This window comes from Leiobunum rupestre, chromosome 7 (assembly GCF_980474605.1).
Source record: "Leiobunum rupestre chromosome 7, qqLeiRupe1.1.hap1, whole genome shotgun sequence".
Lineage (NCBI taxonomy): Eukaryota > Metazoa > Arthropoda > Arachnida > Opiliones > Sclerosomatidae > Leiobunum > Leiobunum rupestre.
This window is the reverse complement of record NC_143390.1, coordinates 22,934,011-22,953,770: the sequence shown is the minus strand read 5'-3', so window position 1 is coordinate 22,953,770 and position 19,760 is coordinate 22,934,011. Positions and strand designations below refer to the sequence as shown.

At 38.3% G+C, this 19,760-nt stretch overlaps 1 protein-coding gene across 1 annotated transcript in view; it reads left to right on the top strand.

The window, feature by feature from the left end:
* Positions 1-583: 583 nt before the first annotated feature.
* LOC149935203 (uncharacterized) overlaps positions 584-19,760 on the top strand; it is a 43,800-nt gene continuing 24,623 nt past the window's right edge. The window contains exon 1 of the mRNA XM_090152990.1: positions 584-700. The gene's annotated coding sequence lies outside the window, so the exon portion shown is untranslated. The remainder of the gene's footprint in view (positions 701-19,760) is intronic.

Genomic DNA, 19,760 nt, shown 5'->3' with positions numbered 1-19,760 from the left:
TAAAAATACAATAAAGCCCATGCACCGTAAATAAATGTATATTTGGTATGAAACGTTCAAAAAGGGGTCTTTTACTTTATTAATTTGAGAAATACTGTATTAGAATACGATATAAAACTATCAGAATCAATATGTATTCTCGTCTATAGACTATAACATGACTCTTTCACCAAAAAAAAGTGAAAGGAAACTGGTAGTTGCCTTCTCCCTGAACACCAGGGCGTTGCGGTTGGAACATTTCTACAGGGGTTTTTCTAATTTTGATCTACGAAGATCACGATAGAAATTCAGTTTAAAATCATTCCATCGAAAATATATTAATAGAAACGATATTTGCGACTTATAATTAAAGTTTTTCTTGATTGATTTCCGCATTGTAATTTCAGATGTCTCTGCGTTCTTCCACGCGCGTAAAATTTCCCAAAACAGATCGATCGAAAGTATAAAAGAGGCAACCGCCCTATTCTATGTATAACACACACACACACCTCCGTCGAGCGGGACCCTTTTGCAGCGAGAGTATGCTGGCTGAGATGGTAGATTACGGGCGAACCCCAAGAGTTCCGCTTATCTAGACCAATAACTCGTGACCATGTCAACGTAATATACAATAGGCGCGAGTGACCCATCAACGAATTCCGTTAACTAACCAAATTATCATTGGAAAGTGTAAAGTCGAGCTTTCGGACGTCAGCCACTGGTAAGTTTCAACTGAATGTACTTCGAAATATCGCTATAAATACCGTTTAAAACTAGTACGATTCCATGAAGTTTTTCTATACCTGGAGCTTAAAAATCTAGTGATAATCTCTATAGTTTCACGCATATTTTTGGTATATAAACTAAATTGAATCGGAAGTTTATAATAAACCCGTCGAATAAACCCCCTGGACCTATACTTATGTAAAGTACTTTCGAAAGTTGCGAATAACTTTTAAATGATATTACGAAGTTCATCTGTTTTTCTTTTGGTGGAATTAAATGGTTGAAACTTTTAGGAAGATATCCACAGTCATTATAAACTTAAGATTGAACAAGTTCGCGAGTTGGATGCGTTTATTTAGATAGTGTCCGTAGATTAGTGACATTTTTCGTTTATAAGGGTAAAGGCCTCTGTTTTGGTTCGTGTGGAAGACGATATCGCTAAAACACCTGCACGGAAACGCGGATATACAAAGGGAGGTAATAGAGAGCAGAAATGTAGTTGGTTGCGCGCTACGAAGCCTGAGCTAAAACAGCTGCGTTTCTATGACGACCACGACAGCGTGTCAACATTTTCTTTGAACACGCCGCCCCTGCGTATGTCAGGCACTTATTTCAGACGCCTAACCATCCTTTGTTGAGCCTCCGTCGTTAAAAATTACTCAAAGTGGGCGCAAAAAACGTAAATGGAGTAAGCGAACTTTCGTTAAGCGTTTATACGCTTTGCGATAAGCTCACTACTATTTGAGGTGTAAAAAGTACTATTTTACGCACAGTACCTTTGACTACGGTCGCTATTTTACGCGTTTTATATTGTGGTTTCTTTTCGCTTGTTCCGGGATTTTGGAGACGGGTAAGAAGAGTAAGGCTATGACGTCATTTTACTCCGATTCTGTGGTGGGGAATAGTTTGAGTCGGAGTAAAAACGTTTTTTCCAAAATGACTGCCTGTGGCGTTTTAAGCAGATAAATTCTGGATAAGCAGACGACAAAATCCGATTTACTCCTTTACACCTCCTTTTCAGGAGTAAAAAGAGTAGCCCTAATATTCCGGAACAAGCGAATAGTTTATGGGGCGGAGTAATTCTCATCACCGGAACAGGCGAATAACAAGTTTTAGGGTAAAAAGAGTACGCTTTTAATCCGAGAAAAGGCGAAAAGAAACCACCTAGCATAGATACCTTACGCTGCATCCGGGCCCGTGGGAACTTGGGAGGAACACGGAAGAGACAGCTACCCTCCTACGCATAGTAACCAGGCCACCAGTTTAAAGGCATTATAAGTCGCTAGATGACTTGGGCCTAAGGTGGTGCCTTGAGAATTAGCCTAGACGATTATTATTTTTATTATTTTCTGGATGCGCTACGTAATAGTGCCATCTATCGGTGACCAAAATTAGTATTTGTAAAAAAGAAAGCGGTAGATTAGGCCTAATAATGTTGATAGCCCTAGAGTAATGTGGAGTTGAAGTCACGTGTCATTTATTTGCTATTGGTGGGAAGATGGCGCTATAACGTAGCGCATCCAGAAAATAAACGTTGTCTGCTTGTTGTCACTTCCGTATCAGTCCATCTTTGAATTGTGGATCTATACTATTTCATATATCTATGGTGGCAGCCCTGGAATAGTTTATGGTGTAGAGTAATAGGCCTTTCTATAAAATAAGCAACACTTGCTGAACTTGATTTTATGTAGCTCAATCGTCACGAAATACGTAGAAGTTCAGTTCAGTTGATGCTTAAAAACAGGGTGTCTCGTCGAATTTACTCTTATGTCCAGGGCTTTTCGTAGTAAAACGTCAACGATACGTCACCCGTGACGCAGCAGCAACATCAAAACCATAAGGTCAAGAGTACCTTATGAAAGGGCCTATCCTCAGCCCCGGAACAGGCGAATTGTTCGTTTTAGGGTTAAAGGAGTACACCTTTACTCCGAGAACATGCGAAAAGTATTCAACTAATTTCGGCCTAGAAAATAGCGGGAAAAGTCTTAGGTTTGCATCTCCATTGGTCGGACATAAATCGTCTGCGGGCGTCGAAAACATTGAAAGATGGCGTATAAGCAGATTATTATTCTGTTCACTTTGCCGGCATTTTTAGTGTAGCGCAAATAGAGTAAATGAGAACCTAAACGCTCTGACGAATAAATCGTGAAAGCGCTTTAAAGCAATAGCACTCCATAGTATTGTCAATAGTAGCCATTTTAGGCAATAGAGTAGTATCGCTCCGTAGCTTTGGGTTATGGCCGCCATTTTTAGGACAATTCTTATCTTAATAAAATACAAGTTGTAGAATGGTTTGTTTCAGAAAGCAAGGTTTTTTTTTCTTTGAACACCAAAAACATTTCACAGCGCCACTTATGTTAATTTTAGAAATTAGGTAACGAAAAAAATGTGCCCCCTCACAAAAACCTACTGCCCCCAAACGAAATTTTTCTGGCTACGGGCCTGGGAAAAAGTATGGGTGACGTCAACATACGTCACGCCTATATTACTTTATAGACTATTCGCGAATAGAATATTCAAGGCGATCGAAAATGGAAAGAAAATGGAAAATAAGAAAATCCATTATAAAAAGACGGTGAAAATTGAGAGGATAAATTCAAAATTTAAAAATCAAGAAATTTTTTATGTATTTTCCAATAAGTCTCTTAGTTATCTAACGTCAGGGGTGTACGAACGTTTGGGGTGAGGGTAGGAACTCGTAAAGCCGGGCCGTGGGGATCAGTAACCCCAACGCTCCGGAAAATAGGGTTCTAAGGTATAAAAAGTAATTTGGAAGAATTTTTGGCTAAGTTTTTTTTAAAGAAGTTTAACGAAAATGGCGGAATTTTAATGTCGCAAAACAAACATTTAATCGATCTTTTCGAAATTGATTGTGCAAAATATTGAAAATTCTTCTCTCTATTTCGCTGAAAAATCCCAAAAGTATTTAATTCAGGACGAAAATGAGGTTACCTCGATTGGTTTACAAAGTCCTTTTTTATCTATCACACGAACCCAAACCTTAATGTTCGCGTTTCCCTGCTGCTCGGTTGTTGAAGCCTACTTCCAGGGGCTAGTAGGCCACACTTTGAAGCTCTCTGGCGCTCTTTTAACTCATCGTAAGAAAATGTGAAAAGAACAGGCATACTTCTCAAATCACCCCCTACAACTCCTTAAAATTTTTGCATATCCTTTTGAAACATCCTGTATATAAATATATAGCAACTTTTCGACGATTTTGAAGTAGGGTAAGAAGAGTAGCCCTATGACGTCATTTTACTCCGATTCTGTACTGGCGAATAGTTTGAATCAGGGTAAAAAGGTTTTCCCAAAACGGCTGCCTGTGGCTGTTTTGGCAGATACATTATGGATAAGCAGACGATTTTATCAGTGTCCTCTCTTTGAGGAGGAGTAAGAAAGAGTAGCCCTATTATTCCGGAACAAGCGAATAATATATGGGGCAGAGTAAATCTCATGATATCTCATCCCCGGAACAGATGAATAAAACGTTTTAGAATAAAAAGAGCGCACTTTTATTCCGAGAACAGGCGAAAGGAAACCACTAAAAATTAATCTTTGGTAAATATGTATGAAATTTCTAGCGGCCCGGATCTCAGCTCACCACCCCCTTCCCAGCCTAAGATAAACTAAGAACGTATTTATGTTTCTAAGACTTTTGAACGCTAACTGAATTCTACTGCCATATAGAGGTTGCAAAACTACGATATTTTTATAAATTAAAAATATATATATTTTAGCTATAAAAACGTACTTATATGTACTAAATATGAAATATAATACCAGAAATGTATAATATTGTTCCATAAGTTTGTCACTTTGGAAAATATTTTACTGAGAGCTAATAACGAAGTGACGTCATCACAAGAAGAAAATATCCCCCTAGCGAGGCGCTGTCAAAGGCTACGTGTGACGCGTTAGCAAGCGGATGCAAAACGGCGACGAAGCCCGTAATGTGGTCTGTCTTGTGAATGCTTTAGTCCCATTCGACCGAAGGCGGTTTTTGAGGTGTCCCATTCGACCGAATTCCGCCGAAACGTGCGGTTTTTATGTGTCCCATTCGACCGAACGCTGCTATATAAATTGGCTTTTGCTATGTTTTCAATTTATTTACTGAAGTCGTTTGCAATAGACGGTAAAATAAATGGGGGTGGAATTTTAAACCGTCATTGCCACTTAAAAACTGGACACTAGCCAGGGAGGGAACACCGGATTGGTTGGTATTGGAGCATGCGCAGAGACCAATTTTTAACTGTCGCCGAGTAACAAATATCTAAATCATGATTCTTCGTAGAGCACGTGGCGCCATCTAAGTAAACTGACCATTATATTTCGGGAATAAAAGCTAGACCAAATGGTTGTTTAACTGTAAATTTACCTATAACTTGAATTCTTTAAATTAAAATACAAATTATTAATTGAGATCAATCGTAATATACGAGAAAAACGATTGAAATGACTTCAGTGACAATTAAAGTCGCGAAGTGGGGAGGCTGGCAGCCATGCTGTCACGAAACGTTTCCCCTTTTTTCCTACCCCCAAATTCAAAAACCCTTCAGAGGCTGGGAAGCCGTTGGAATTTATTTTACCGTCTATGGAGCGGATAGCCATTTTAATATCTTTGTACTATGCATTTATTTGAAAATAAAATGGAATGAGCATGAATTATATTTTTATCTTCACCTAGTCAAGAAAAGTAACTGAACCAAAACTGAAATAGTAAACTTAACCAACTCTAACCTAACCTAACCTAACCTAAACATGGATCTTCGATAGTACATATCTTATAAATAAAATACCAAATCACCCCGCCAATTGGGCTACATTTTAAAATTCTTTCGGTCGAATGGGAATAAACGTTGTGAATAGCTCTCAGTAAAAATTTTGAATGTGAAGAATAGGAAGTGTCACACTTATGTATCAATATTATACACTTATGTGTATAATACTTCTTAAAAAAAGCATTTTTTTTAAAATGTTTAGCAGGGGGATTTCGAAATTTAAAACCCAAATGTAATAAATGGGTTTTTACTCTACCCTTTTTCAATAACATTCCAATATATACTTAACATTACTTGAATTTAATCGTGTCTATGTAATTCTTTATAATTTTACTAAGGGTGGAGGCAAGCCCTTCAAACCACGCCAGCCAACACTAATTATTACCGTTAACCCCAAAATATTTTATCAAAAGGGGAAACCGAAGAAATCGGGGGAAAACCCCCTTTCACCAGTGGAGAGAGAAGTCTTTTAATTCAACTATCTACGATGATAAATAAATATTCGTACTATATTTGGCAAATAGATGTAAATTAGATAACAGAAATGTATATGATTTCTATGCTTGTACAAGACAGTGAATAGATACGTGTAAGAAGTATACTGTTTAGGTCCGTGTATAGTGACGTCAAAAACAGATTTTTTTTGGGCGGAAATTCGGGCTGTATCGACAATGAAGTTTTTTTGGGCGATAATTTGGGCTACTTTTTTACGGAGATTGTGCGAGATCCTTAAAAATAATTTGGCAACTCTGCTAAGGAGGGAACAAATGAGTTCCAGGGCCGTGCTTAGGGTAAGCTGGGCAGCTGCCCGGGGCCGCTAAAATGTTACCATAGCTATAGCCCTGATGAGTTCTTTCCTAGTTTGGTCCTCATATGGGGAAGAACTATTAAATTTCTTAATGCCGGGATGCCCAGGCAGGGTTGCCACAAAATTTTCAGGTTCAAATTCCCTGACTATTCCCTGACCATTTTAAGAGATTTTCCCTAACTTATTAAGGTCAAAATTTATCTTTTACATTTTACTGTTAATAAATTTTGATGGATTTATATTTCAGTAAAAAGGTTATTGCAATGTTGAAAAAATTAGCCAAACATTCAAGGAAATAAATGATAAAAGCGGAATTTGTCATAGGACTAAAGTTAAATTACCTTCAAAAAGTGCCAAGATAAAATTGAATTCACTGAATTTTTACCAATTCTTAAAATTCCCTGACATTTCCTGACTTTTTAGGCCCATTTTTAAATTCCCTGACTTTTTCCTGATTTCCCTGACGTGTGGCAACTCTGCCAGGTGATAACCCTGGCAACCTGATTTTTCAATGGATCGGTTTATTTTCTTCCTTTAGCTTGGCGTTTTGGGTCGATTACCACACATTAGATCGCAACAGTGGCGTAGCCAGGATTTTGTTTCGGGGGGGGGGGGGGGGTTACGCCATTGAAAAAAAATAAAGAAATAATAAAAAAATTGTACGTACGACCATACGTTGCCCCCCCCCCCTTAGATCGCAATCAATATCTAACGTGAACTGCGAAACAATTTATACACCCACTGGCAACTACACTAAATAACCTGACGAGTAATTTTCTTATTTTATAAAGACATAGCCATTGTAATTACGTCACCAGAAAACGCTATAGTGTAGTGGCTACGACTCAATTCAAAGGGGTCATGCTTCTTCGTTTGGGGCGGGGGGTGGAGCAGAATTGGCGAATAGCAATAACTTTACCAAGGTATTCGTTTTCTTTAATCGCGGGGGGGGAATAGATCCCAAAAGAGATCCTGAAATGCCCCGAAAGATTTTCGTGATCGCTTTGCACGCCAAGCCGAGTCGAGTCAGCGAAAGCGCGCCCTGAATGTGGGCCACTACTTTCTTTCTAGTTTCCATTCATTGTTTCCTCGCGGTGCGATTTCACCCCCCGCCCCCCCCCGCCCCTGCCAGGTTTTCTTTTACTAGGCCTACGCTTTAGGCGTAGGAGGAGGTGCTGTACCGTGCTATCATAAAGAAGTCACTCTCCTACGCTCTATTTACGGCTGATAAGTAATTAAATTAATTCAGTCGAGGTAAATGAACTGTTCAAAGCAACGGTTTAGCAAATGGCAAGTTGGACGTTATCTACACTAACTTATGTGATATCGAGAATCAGCGTTCCCTGGGGGCCTATTCTGTAAATATTCGAAATCCAATTTTCGATCGAAAACTAGATTTTGAACTTCGAGAACTCGACGAATGTTATTCGGTAAAGATTTCGAATAAGCATAAATCAATGCAAATTGTCGAAGTCGATCTCGACATGGTATAGGGTATCGAGATCGAATTCCCATTCGATTTTTACAGAATCGCCCCCCAGTTCCCGAAACTCAAACTATCGTACCAGAGTCTGGCGGTAAATTTGAATTTTTTGGGAAATATTGACGTTAAACTTGTTAAATCCAAATTTTCAATAACAGTTTTAATTTGTTTTCAGCCAGTTTAAAAAAAATTATCGTACATTATCCTACCCGCGAGCTGAATTATAGAAAAATACGTACTCTATAGTACGCCATTGAAAATATCGTACGTCCCACAAATTAGCTCGAAATTATCGACGTGTACGATAATTATCGTACGTCTGGCAAAGCTGTCTAAGAGAATGCTTTTGTTAAGACTCTTATCAGCGTTTCTCCCCGCAATCCACTTCACGCCCTTAAGTGTCAATCAAATCGAACCACTATCTCATTGGTTCCCAACATCTTACGTTTTCTAACCCGTTTGAAACACGAGGGGGACGTTTTAGTTTCCCCCACCCCTCGTGACCGGCAGGGGGAGGGGATGCCAACTAGATCTGGATTCGTGATGATGCTCGCGAATCGTCACACAATCCAAGTACAAATAAATACATTATCGGCCATATTTAAAGAACTTCGGTATTATCTTCGGATAAAGAAAATACTCATTTTTCTGTTTATAGAAACAGAGGCAAATAGGCGCTTGTTGTCCTAAAATCATTAAATCGGCTAAACTTTGTCATCGTGGTTTTTGAAACCAAAATGTCGGCCATTTCGCAACCTTCGCGATACCTCCACGCGACAACAATGAGGGTTCCTGTTGTTACCGTTTCGCGAACTATGGCGCCACCCGCATTGATACTGGTCGCCCAAGGATCGTCGAAATAATTACACTATACCGAGGCGATACTACAATTACGCCACGTGTCGAAGGCTGACTTTCACGTGGTGCCATATTTGGTCCGAAAAGTAACAACAGGAACCGTCTTTGTTTAGCGTATTTTTTTAAAATTTACCAACATACCAATGATGATTAATTTAATTAATTAATAATTAGTTCTTACCGATTAATGTTTGAGCCAGCTTGCGGAGAAGATGAGGTTGAGCCAGAAAAGAAATTTCCCGCGCCGTATGAGTAGAAAATACTTCTTCCTAAGTTCCTTGGGGGAAGACGTGGGTATGACTCGTACGAGTGGTCCCAAACGTATTCCAAACAATATCACCAGCTTATCAATAGTCGTCACTACCCGGGAAGGGGGGAGGGCTTAAAGAGATTTAAAAGTTTGACGAAAATGGGAATTACCACTAACCAGTTCTGGGGACGGAGTTTTAACGCGAATGGTCAAGTGGAAATACTTGACATGGTCCCCCGCTGGCTGCTTCTTGAGGGGGATGGGGCTTTCTATACTTATTCAAAGGAAAGAGGACTTTTTATGGAATGGTCCGTATCCAATCACGTGACTCTAAAATCTGCATAATTTTAAGGTTATATGGTGGTGCTCCCCGGACCCCAGATACGGGTCCTTAGGGGCGTTGCAACGTCGGAGAAGTTGTTGGGGGTTGGGGTAATCAATTCTATGGAAAATTTTGTTTAAACCCAAAACGGCTTGTTTTTTTTTGGTGACTTTGGAATTTTTAGATACATTTAAAGTGATAATTAACTGAAATACTTCAGTAAATTTCAACTATATTTTTTATAGAAACTCAATATTTATTTGATTGAAATCCAATATTTATTTGATTGAAATCTCATATAATTTTCTTGAATTTCATTATTTATTTAACACTAAAATAATATAATATAAATTAAATAGACATAACGAAATTTTCTCTTGCACAAGTGTTACAAAGTTTATTATAAAACTCGATTAATAATATGTTACATACTACATATTATTAATCCAAGCCTTCGTGGTGCCATTGGGAAGAGTTAAATAAACCTAAAATAATAGTGTACATCATCAAATCCTAGTAAACGGCAAATTTTTGAATTTTATTTTGATTTCCTTTATTTTGATTAAAATTTTCCAACAGGTGAATTGAATTTACTACTAATTCGAAATTTTCCAAATCCGTATTGTTGTTCGGCTTAAGAATAAAAATGTTTTAAGGATCTCCGAATAAACTAAACTATAGTTAAATTGGTCACCACTCCCTCCCCGGGTTCGTAAGCGTATCTGCAAATCTACGATAAATTGTTGACATCACTATACTAACAAAATAAATCATATACAACAAATATTTGGATTGATACATCATATCGAGAATCGCTAATGCAATTCATCTAGCAATTTAGCCAAACGTCTCGAAATATTACGCGAGGCCTCAGGCAACCTGGGTTTGGGGAGTTCAAGGCTCTGATGGACAGGCTAAGAAATCAAATTAGAATCGAACTTCCGAATACGACCTTGAAAGAGGTAAACACGTGAATTTCTTAAATAAAGAGATTCGCGTCTACCATTCTACCATGCCATACGTGCAGCAGCGGCGGAAAGAAAATATTTTGTGCGGTACAAAAGTACAGCGCTCCGATAAAATTAAGTTTTTATTTGTTCAGCCAAAAACGCTGATGATTTCGGGTTTTTTGGTTTCTTTTTCAAAATTTGTATGGCATATTTTTTTTGATTTTCACCACAATAACGTAATATCGCTCTGTAGCTTTGGGCTATGGCCGCCATTTTCGATGGCAGTTTTTTATCTATAGGAAAAAGCATGGGTGACGTCGACATACGTCACTCCGATATAACTCTATAGAGCAGTATTTAGCTAATAGCGAGTCTAATTCAGTATTTCATTAAATCACACGATTCTTAATATAATTTGATTATGCATAATATAATACATAATATAATTGGGGGGGGGGGGGGTACCTAACCTAAAATATCCACAACACTCAACGCAATTCCCACTTACTAACAAACAACGATATTTACAATGTAGTTTTTTATTTTTTATTCTTGCACTAAAAAAAATCCGGACCAAAAAAAAACAGCAATAAGAAATACTAATTTAGCGCCAGAATTCGGACAAGTGATGCTACCGATTCGGACGAATGAAACAAACAAGTTGTCCAATTCGAACAATTGAAACATTTGTTATTTCGGCGGTTCGGACGAATGAAATTCAAACATTTGTTCCACCGTTCGGACGATTGAAATTCGAACAAATGTACCTACCGGGTCCTACCCCTTCTCGGCGCACCGCCGACGGTTTATAATATTTTTTAACAGGACTACCAGATTTTCCGGTGGATATCAGTCTCTTTGAAGCTTTAACAAAACTGTAGTTCTTTCTTTATCCCATTTCAATTATTACTTTGGTAGTGAAAATAAAACGCCGCGCGAAGCTGACGCCGCCGTTAAATTTTGGATCTACGCCTCCGCCGATAAAAAAGTCGGCGCACGCCGATCGCGCCTTCGCCGTCGATGTAAAATCACCGCATCGCCGCCACCGGTCTAATTTCGCGGCGTCGGGGTCTAGCTCAAACTTCATTGGGAATTCTCGGCGCGCCTTTTCATTTCGCGTAATGATTCTTTAAACGATCTGGAATGAAAAAGAGATCAAAGGAAACAGCGGTTACGAGAGAGAGAGAGAGAGAGAGCTCCGATGCAACGGAAACAGAAGTAGCCGAGGTGGCCAACATATTAAATAATGATCTTCTGCGCTTCATTATCATCTCTTTTATTTTAGCCACCCGGAGAGAAGGAATGAGGCTGGTTTTTTGCGTCCTTACGGTATAATGGTACCCGGGATATTTTTGGCAAATTGACGGCGAACAAACCGGCAGTGAATCTTGAAACGCGAGTCCAGAGTTACCTTAAAACTGTACAAATAGTGCCAAGATAAACCGTTAGTCTTTCATAAGTGCTTTTCGCGCGGGCCTTCGAATCCACGCGGAAAGGTAACCCAGACTTCCAACACGTCTGCTGTTTAGGTTTATATCGTCTACGTGTAGACTTCGCAAACTTTCAAGTTAATGGAACGACTTTTTTTTTCTCAAAAGATGTTTTGTAGAAATCTGGGGCTTAACTAACATAGCCGATTGTACACGCGCCTTCAATTTTCATAAATAAAAGAAATATGGGAAAACGTTCGGTTAGTAAACCGTCATTACAGGATGAAGGTTAGCCGTTTCGTTTTGATCACGCGCTTCAATGCAAAACCGGTGTTATTAACGCGTCTTATACGCTTAATTTCAAATATCACCATAAGCCTATCATAAGGTCCCCATAAGCAAAGGTCTAAGCTAAATTTTTTACGATCACATACCCGTTATTAAGAGGTAGGTATTAAAAATCTGCACCTACTAGTGGTTATGTTCTCAACTAGGCATTTCCCCAAATGAATTTCGCGCGTTGCATGATGAATGCGCAGTAGGCGTGCGCGAACGTTTTTAAACTTAGAACCAGGCGGGAGAAATCTCCGCCGCCAGCTCTTAGCACCGTAGCCAAGGCTTATTTACAATTTTATCTATTTCAAACTTAATAATAACACTTGTCTTTGCAAAATGATTCATCAGACCCTAAAACTGGCTTTTAGAAATAAGATAACTTGTTTCTGAAGGTATTTATTTTTCAAATTTGAGATTTAGACGCGTTTGTGTGGCATTTATCAACCCGAGTGCGGCTGCACTACCAAGTAAGATAATATTTTAGATGTAGAAATTTTTAAAAAGAAGATGTCGCTACTGTCCTATCGTCGTACTTTCATTTTCTTATTTCCAGGACAACGCTGTTAACATGGGCCCCTATGGTAGACCTTTGCTTATGGGGACCTTATGATAGGCTTATGATATCACCATATGTAACATAATTGCTCATAAGTATGCCACTAGCTCTATTTCTTCACTAACGGTTTGTTTCACAGATATTGCGTCATCCGTACCCTTCGTAATATTTGACGTCATCGAATCTCAAATGCCGATAATGCCGTCGTATAATTAGCTCTAGCCTCTACGTCCGATAAACCGACGGCCATTATTTTAGTAAACAAACCGGTTTGAACAACCAAGGCTTAGGAGCTAAAATGAACTACAATATAGTGTCAAGTTCTGTTAATGTAATTAATTTGCAAATTAATGAAGTTATCGGAGACTCACGTTCTAAAATAAATTTGCATTGTCAAATAAAAGAAGCAGGTTTATTGGAAAAAGGAGTTGAAATTCAGGTTGAGGTTTTCTGGCGCATCTACAAGGTTGGAGTCTTTGCAGATTCTTTTGAGCCTAAGCCTAACTCTTCTAGGCTTGATATGGGTTTTAATAACGCTGGTGGAATATCCCACTTCGACGACTTGTTCCATTTTCGGAAAGCGATCACTTATTGGTCATTTTCCCCAACCTTATTTTTTTCTAAATTACTCATTATTTAACTTCATCCGCACAAACCGAGCGAGTTTATAAATTTCAATAAAGCTACCTTGGGCTGACTAAAATTCCGACGCAAAAAATTCCTTCTCAATTTAGAGGTTTTCCATTGGCTTAAATAAATATGTTAGTAGCCAATAGTGTGACTCCCAAAATTACTAGGATGAATAAAAAGGTTAAAATCTAACGTAGTGCACCTTTTTACTGGTTCGTGGTGAAACAAACCGTTAGTGAAGATTTTTGAATGGAATAAAGGTACAGGGGCATACTTATGAGTAATTATGTTACATATGATATCACCTATATATCGGTAACTTTTGCAATTAAATGGTAATAATACACGTTACTTTATTAATATTTACAAGGTAATTGCGTAAATATTGACAAACTTAATAAGATTTTAATATGAATAAGTTTGAATTCCCCGCCTTTGGTCTGTATTAAAAAATATTCTAAACAAAATATTCCGCTAGGCGCGCTCAACTAGTACCTTTCGATCGTAAGTTAACAAATAAACTTCAACGAATGGGTTGAGTGGTTGACCGCTATAGCGCGTGATCAAAGTTGGCCGTGGTACCAGAAAGACTCAAAGAGAGTAGCCGCACCCCATTTTTCGACGTTTCGGATCTCTTTCCGAAATGCATCTGCCTATTTTATTTCCGAACAAACTACGCGGTACCTTGTCAAGGTCGATGGAATAACACGAAATTGCTTTTTACTTTCATTTCGTACTCGTAAACATACTTTGTAGGCGGGGAAATAAAATAGTCACGAAACGAGGAAACGCCGCAAGTTTGAGCGAAATGCTGGCGGCTGGACAATACTCGAACGAAGCGCGCAACCCAATTTATAAGGGTGGCAATTAATTCGAGACCCTAAGACACGGAATCTTATAGTCCAGCGTCTTACCCGTTAGGCTTAGTTACGAGGACGGTGAGCTAAGTTTCGAGAGGTAAAATAGCGAGGATGCGTCGAGGCCTAGGAAAAACCTCATTCAGTCGGGCTTAAGGCTCTCGAAACAAACGAATGAAAAGGGAAGTAAAAATAAAGACAACTCTTCCTTTCTCTCTATTCTTATATCGTCGACAATCGAGTGGGGGCTATCGTCCTGGTCAGATTTCCGGGCGAGCTCGATTTCCCTTTACGAGATATTGCTTACAACCAAAACGGACATTGTGAGTGACTGGCGAAAACGCGAAACTTTTATTTCTCTGGGGTTTCGCTAGCGTGACCATAACCCGCGCGATCCTTACGCGGTTCGTCTATAACTACTGTTAGATATATTGCCTTTTCTTTATCAATAGGAAAAGACTCGTGTTTCTCCTATACTGTTCCCAAACCTCCCAATCTTCTAAGGATTCTTCCAGGAAAATATTCACAATCATCTCTAATTCCATACCGAAAACAAATGAAACAAGATAATGTCACTTGTTTTCAATTTTTGAATTATTATTATCATATGTAACATAATTACTCGTAAGTATGCCTCTGTATAATATTTCCATTGAAAAAAATTCAATGAGACCTTGTTTCACGCGGAACATACATTAAGCGGACCCAAAAATGCAAAAATGCTTATAAACCTTGCGCTATTGAAAAGGTTACCATGGAAATGAAATCATGTGATCGCGAGGCACGAACTAAACTTGACATGGGCAAAGCCAGAAACCCGCGAGGAATTCTCACTAACTTCCGTTTCCCGTCATTAAAGTTAATGACGCGTATTTCGTCACGGAGTTGTAAGTGACGTAATTTACGTCATATCCCGTGAACAAGGTTTCATTAACGAAAATGCTTTTATGGCATACTTATGAGTGATTATGTTACATATGTTATTATTAATAGTAGTGTCGAAAAAGTTTCCTATCAAAATTAACAATAAACCCATAGTCGTACTTATTACTATTATGTTACTCTTACGTTACTTACGATATCGCCTTTATATATTTATTCCGAAAAATTGCAAAAAGGTTATCCGTAGCAGAAAGTAGATATTTAATATCAAGCGAAATGGAATTTAATATAAAACTATTTTAACCTTTTGTTAAATACCCACGAGTCAATATAATAAAATTTAAAGCAAAATCAATTATGAGGTATTTGAAACATCTCAATCAATGACATTCTGATATAATGGCGATAAACAATAAAAAGAGCCTAAAGAAGGGGGAGGTCTTAAAAACGCCATAAACAATAAATAAAAACTAATTGTCAATGACGAGGAAGACGGAGTATTTCCTGACGTTCGTCAAAGTCATATCCGCTCCGGGACACTTCCGTTTGAAAGGTATGGAAGACGGAATTTTTCGTGGATCGTTCTTCTTTGACATCCCCCATTTTTTAAAGGCCATAGTCGCACCGCGCCATCACCGAAGGTTTCAGGACAAATGGCCGCTGCTCCCGGGGTTTATCTAGGATAAAGGGCAGCTCGTCCTTCCATACTAACGCGAGAACAAACTAATGAAAATTATTGGCGGTCTAGCTGGCTGCCGAGGGGTTAGTCACTTCCTGTGGTCGGTGTACAGTTGTACACGGCCATACCTTTGACTGTACTAATGAGAGTATCAGTGCTGAGTACGCGTAATAGGGTGACCACCATTGAGTTGGGAATATTAATCTAGAGATCCAATCAAATCTGCTCCCCGCGAAACAAGTTTTTGAAAAATACGAATGTGCCGTCTGCTCTAAAATGACGAGCAAACGTTGTCATATGACCCGTGGCGCCATCCATTATTTTGAAGAAAAAAAATATTATTGCTTGAAAACGCGTCTTATTTGAACGAACCATTGAGAATGATAACGTTTTCTCGTCATTTGGGACGCCGATGGGAGCAGACGACAGTATTCTTATTTTTAAAAACTTGTTTAGCGAAATACTGAAATCCGACGTTTTGATTGGACCTCTAGATTAATATTCCCAACTCAATGGTGCCCACTGAAAAACCCCAAAGAATTTATAGGAATATAGGAAATTCAACAGTCGATTGATAGGAGTATTTTCTTTAATAATATAGGAACATATAGGAGTATTATTTTTGATAATATAGGAACACATAGGAAAATTTGCGTAAATAAAATTTAAATTTGTATTATTAGGTGGTTTTTTCGCCTGTTCTGGGTTTTTTTTTATCAGGTTAAAATGTGTAGCCATATGACGTCATTTTACTTCAATTCTGTCTTGACGAAAAAAACGAGTTGGAGTAAGAAGGGAGTAGTTAAACACTTTTTGTCCTCGGACAAGCGAAAAAAAAATCACCTAATATAAAAGGAACTTCTTTTAAGCAGACGACGATATTCTTAATTCCGTTCAGCGCAGTTCTTTAGAGAAGCAGTTTACATTTTATCAAAGGGATTTAGTACATTGAGCGCCATCTGTATTACGAAAAGCGAACTAGGCACGCGGGAAATTCGAAAAACCGCGCGAAATAGAAAATAATGGCTACGTTCAGCAGCAGTCAACGGAAAAAAACCCGATGTATTTGATATTTTCCAGCGATGAGCTTTTTCGTCATAATGACGTCGTAAGTTGCTGAACGCTTTTATTCAGTCATCGGTTTTTTTTTAAAATGCCGTAGCTTTTATAATAGTTTTACGTCAGAAATGACGTCAGTCATAGGAAAAACCGACTCTTCCAGCCGATGACTATCGTGACGTCAAAACCAGAAACGCGAAAAAGCGTACAGTAGGAAACCGATGTCACCGATTAGTAATCGGTGAGTCCGATGAGCTCTGCTGAACGTACCCCTTATCTAATTATAGGAAAATATAGGAAAAATGGTTAAATTATAGGAAAATAAAGGAAAGCATCGAAATATAGGAAAAATTATAAAATAAAGGTGTAATCGGTGTACAGGTCATCTGGCAGTGCAGGTTAGCCCCGCGCTCGATGCTTTTTCGCCCACTTTTTTCGCGGTTATTTGTAGGGATAAACGTCTTTTCCAACCGGAAATTTTAGCCCCGTCAAAGCTAAAACGTTATCAGGCTTTCTTACGCTACCAACTGGGAATACTGCAGTATAGATCAGAGGAACAGAAAGAACAAAATATATAGTACCTCTTCCTAGATTAAAAATTAACGAAGATTTATAATGACAAACTCGAGAAGGACTTTTTTTAGATTTACCCTTATCTCCGTTAAATATTGTAGCCTCCTACGCCATCAAGGTGAAACTATTTAAGGAGATAGTCGAGATGAGGGCAGGTAGGACCTACGTATAGCAAAAATTTAAAACTGCCATTTCACCCCCGCCGCGTTCTATAAGGCGCTCTACTTTGCTCAGCGCACGCCGATCTACCTGATCGTCCTTTCAAAGTTTCAACTAAAAGTTTTAGAAACGGATCGTTGTTAAGCCTTGGTCGAGCAATGGGAGAAGGCGGAGGGGTTCTAATAAAAAATTCTTACTTTCTTAAAAGTGGCGCACGTACACCCCACGCGAAACAGAAATTACCCTACAAGAATTTAATAGGGCAATTCACTACAATGACCCTTCCTATCGCTATCTTTGGACGGAAAAAATATCGCGTGTATCGATCTTTTGATTCTCGCATAATCGATATACCTTTCATGCGCCCGCCCACCAAATATACCTAATAGTTTATGGTACACGCTTTCTATCCATAAAAATCTGAGACTAAATCGCGCTTGATTTTGCAAAGACCATCACGCTAGCTTGTTATTTTCGTTGTCAATGTTTCTTCAGCGCCTGCCCACATTTCGTATTAAATTCCATTTTGTTGGATATTAAATATCTTCTTTCCGCTACGGATCACTCTTTACCCGAACGTTTCGGCTTTTATTTCGATCTATTTATGGATAGTCATTTTACTGTCATCAAAACTATAACAGAAGAAGCGGCGGAAAGGGAAATTAGAGAGAAAATCACTTCGTCTTTTAACTCGTCGTAAATAATGGACGAACAGCAATTTATACTACAGAACTATCTATTAAAATGAAGTACACCTTGCATAAAAAAATTTCTGTTAGGTTTAAATAATAGATATGAAGGCGATATCGTAAGTAACATAATAACAATAAGTGTGACATTTACTCAAGATTGATTTATTGCTAATTTTCTTATTTAAACGCCTAGGTTTTTTTTTCTGCCTGTCCCCCTTTAAATTAACTTAGTGGAGCACAAATACCCTGGTGGTAGGCCGACCGCTGAACATGTTGGTTTAATTTAAAGGGGGACAGGCAGAAGAAAACCTAGGCCTTTAACCTTTTTTCGACACTGAAACTATCACCCAGCTTCAAACTTGGACTTTCAACTGCACTGAATAGTAATTGTTCTTGGTAGTAGTATATTTCACCCGGGGCATATTTAGACACTAGGGGGCTCTGTGCTTGATAAATTTTCCCCTAATTGTCATAGCTATTAGTGTAAATATTTAGAGTGGGTGTAAATTATACCAAGAAATAATTTATTCATACTTACAAGGAGAGTACCCGAGGTGTTTATGGCCGATTTTGTTCCAAGTCGGGCGTAATGTAGACCTATATAAGATATGAAATTTCCCAAAAGGAAACGTTGCACTACCCATTCGATTTGCCATGGCAACCGAAAATGTCTTTGACCACTTAAAACAAAAATAATTCTTTCCTTATTTTACCCAAAAATTGTTACAAATTTACCCCAAAATTGTTCCAATTAACCCAAAAATGATGAAATTTACCTAAATGTGGTACAAATTACCCATTTCCTGATTTTTAAATTTTTAAAAAAATTTCGTAACTGCGAAACCGAGAAAATCCCATGCTTTTTTAAATGGAGATTTTTTGTGTTTTAAGTGATCAAAAACATTTTCGGTTGCCATGGCAAATCGAATGGGTAGTGCAACGTCTCCTTTTGGGAAATTTCATATCTCATATAGGTCTACATTACGCCCGACTTTGAACAAAATCGACAATAAACACCTCGGGTACTCTCCTTGTTAGTGAGTATACAGGGTGTTTCAAAAGCTTATGAAAAAATTTCAAGGAGTTGTAGAGGGTGAGTTGAAAAGTATGTCTGTTTTTTCCCCATTTTCTTACGATGAGTTACAAGAGCGCCAGAGAGCTTCAAAGTGTGGCCTACTAACCCCTGGAAGTAGGCTGCAACAAGCGCGAAACCTAGCAGCAGGGAAACGCGAACATTACGTTTTGGGTTCGTAAAAAAGGACTTTGTAAACAAATCGAGATAACCAGCGTAAAAAAGTAAACTTAAACAGTATTTAAAGTCCCTGCTGCTTGGTTTTGCGCTTGTTGCAGCCTACTTCCAGGGGCTAGTAGGCCACACTTTGAAGCTCTCTTTTAACTCATCGTAGGAAAATGGGAAAAAAAATAGACATACTTCAATATTCACCCCCTACAACTCCTTAAACGTTTTATTAACCTTTCGAAACACCCTGTATATATATATATATATATATATATATATATATACAGGGTGTTTCGAAAGGTTATTAAAACGTTTAAGGAGTTGTAGGGGGTTAATATTGAAGTATATATATATATATATATATATATATATATATATATATATATATATATATATATATATATATATCATTGGTTTTCTGAATATCGCGTCTTTCGTAACTCGTGATGGAGTAAAACTAGACATGGTGTCCGGGGATAGCCCCAAACTAGTAATTATCTCTAAGTATAAATA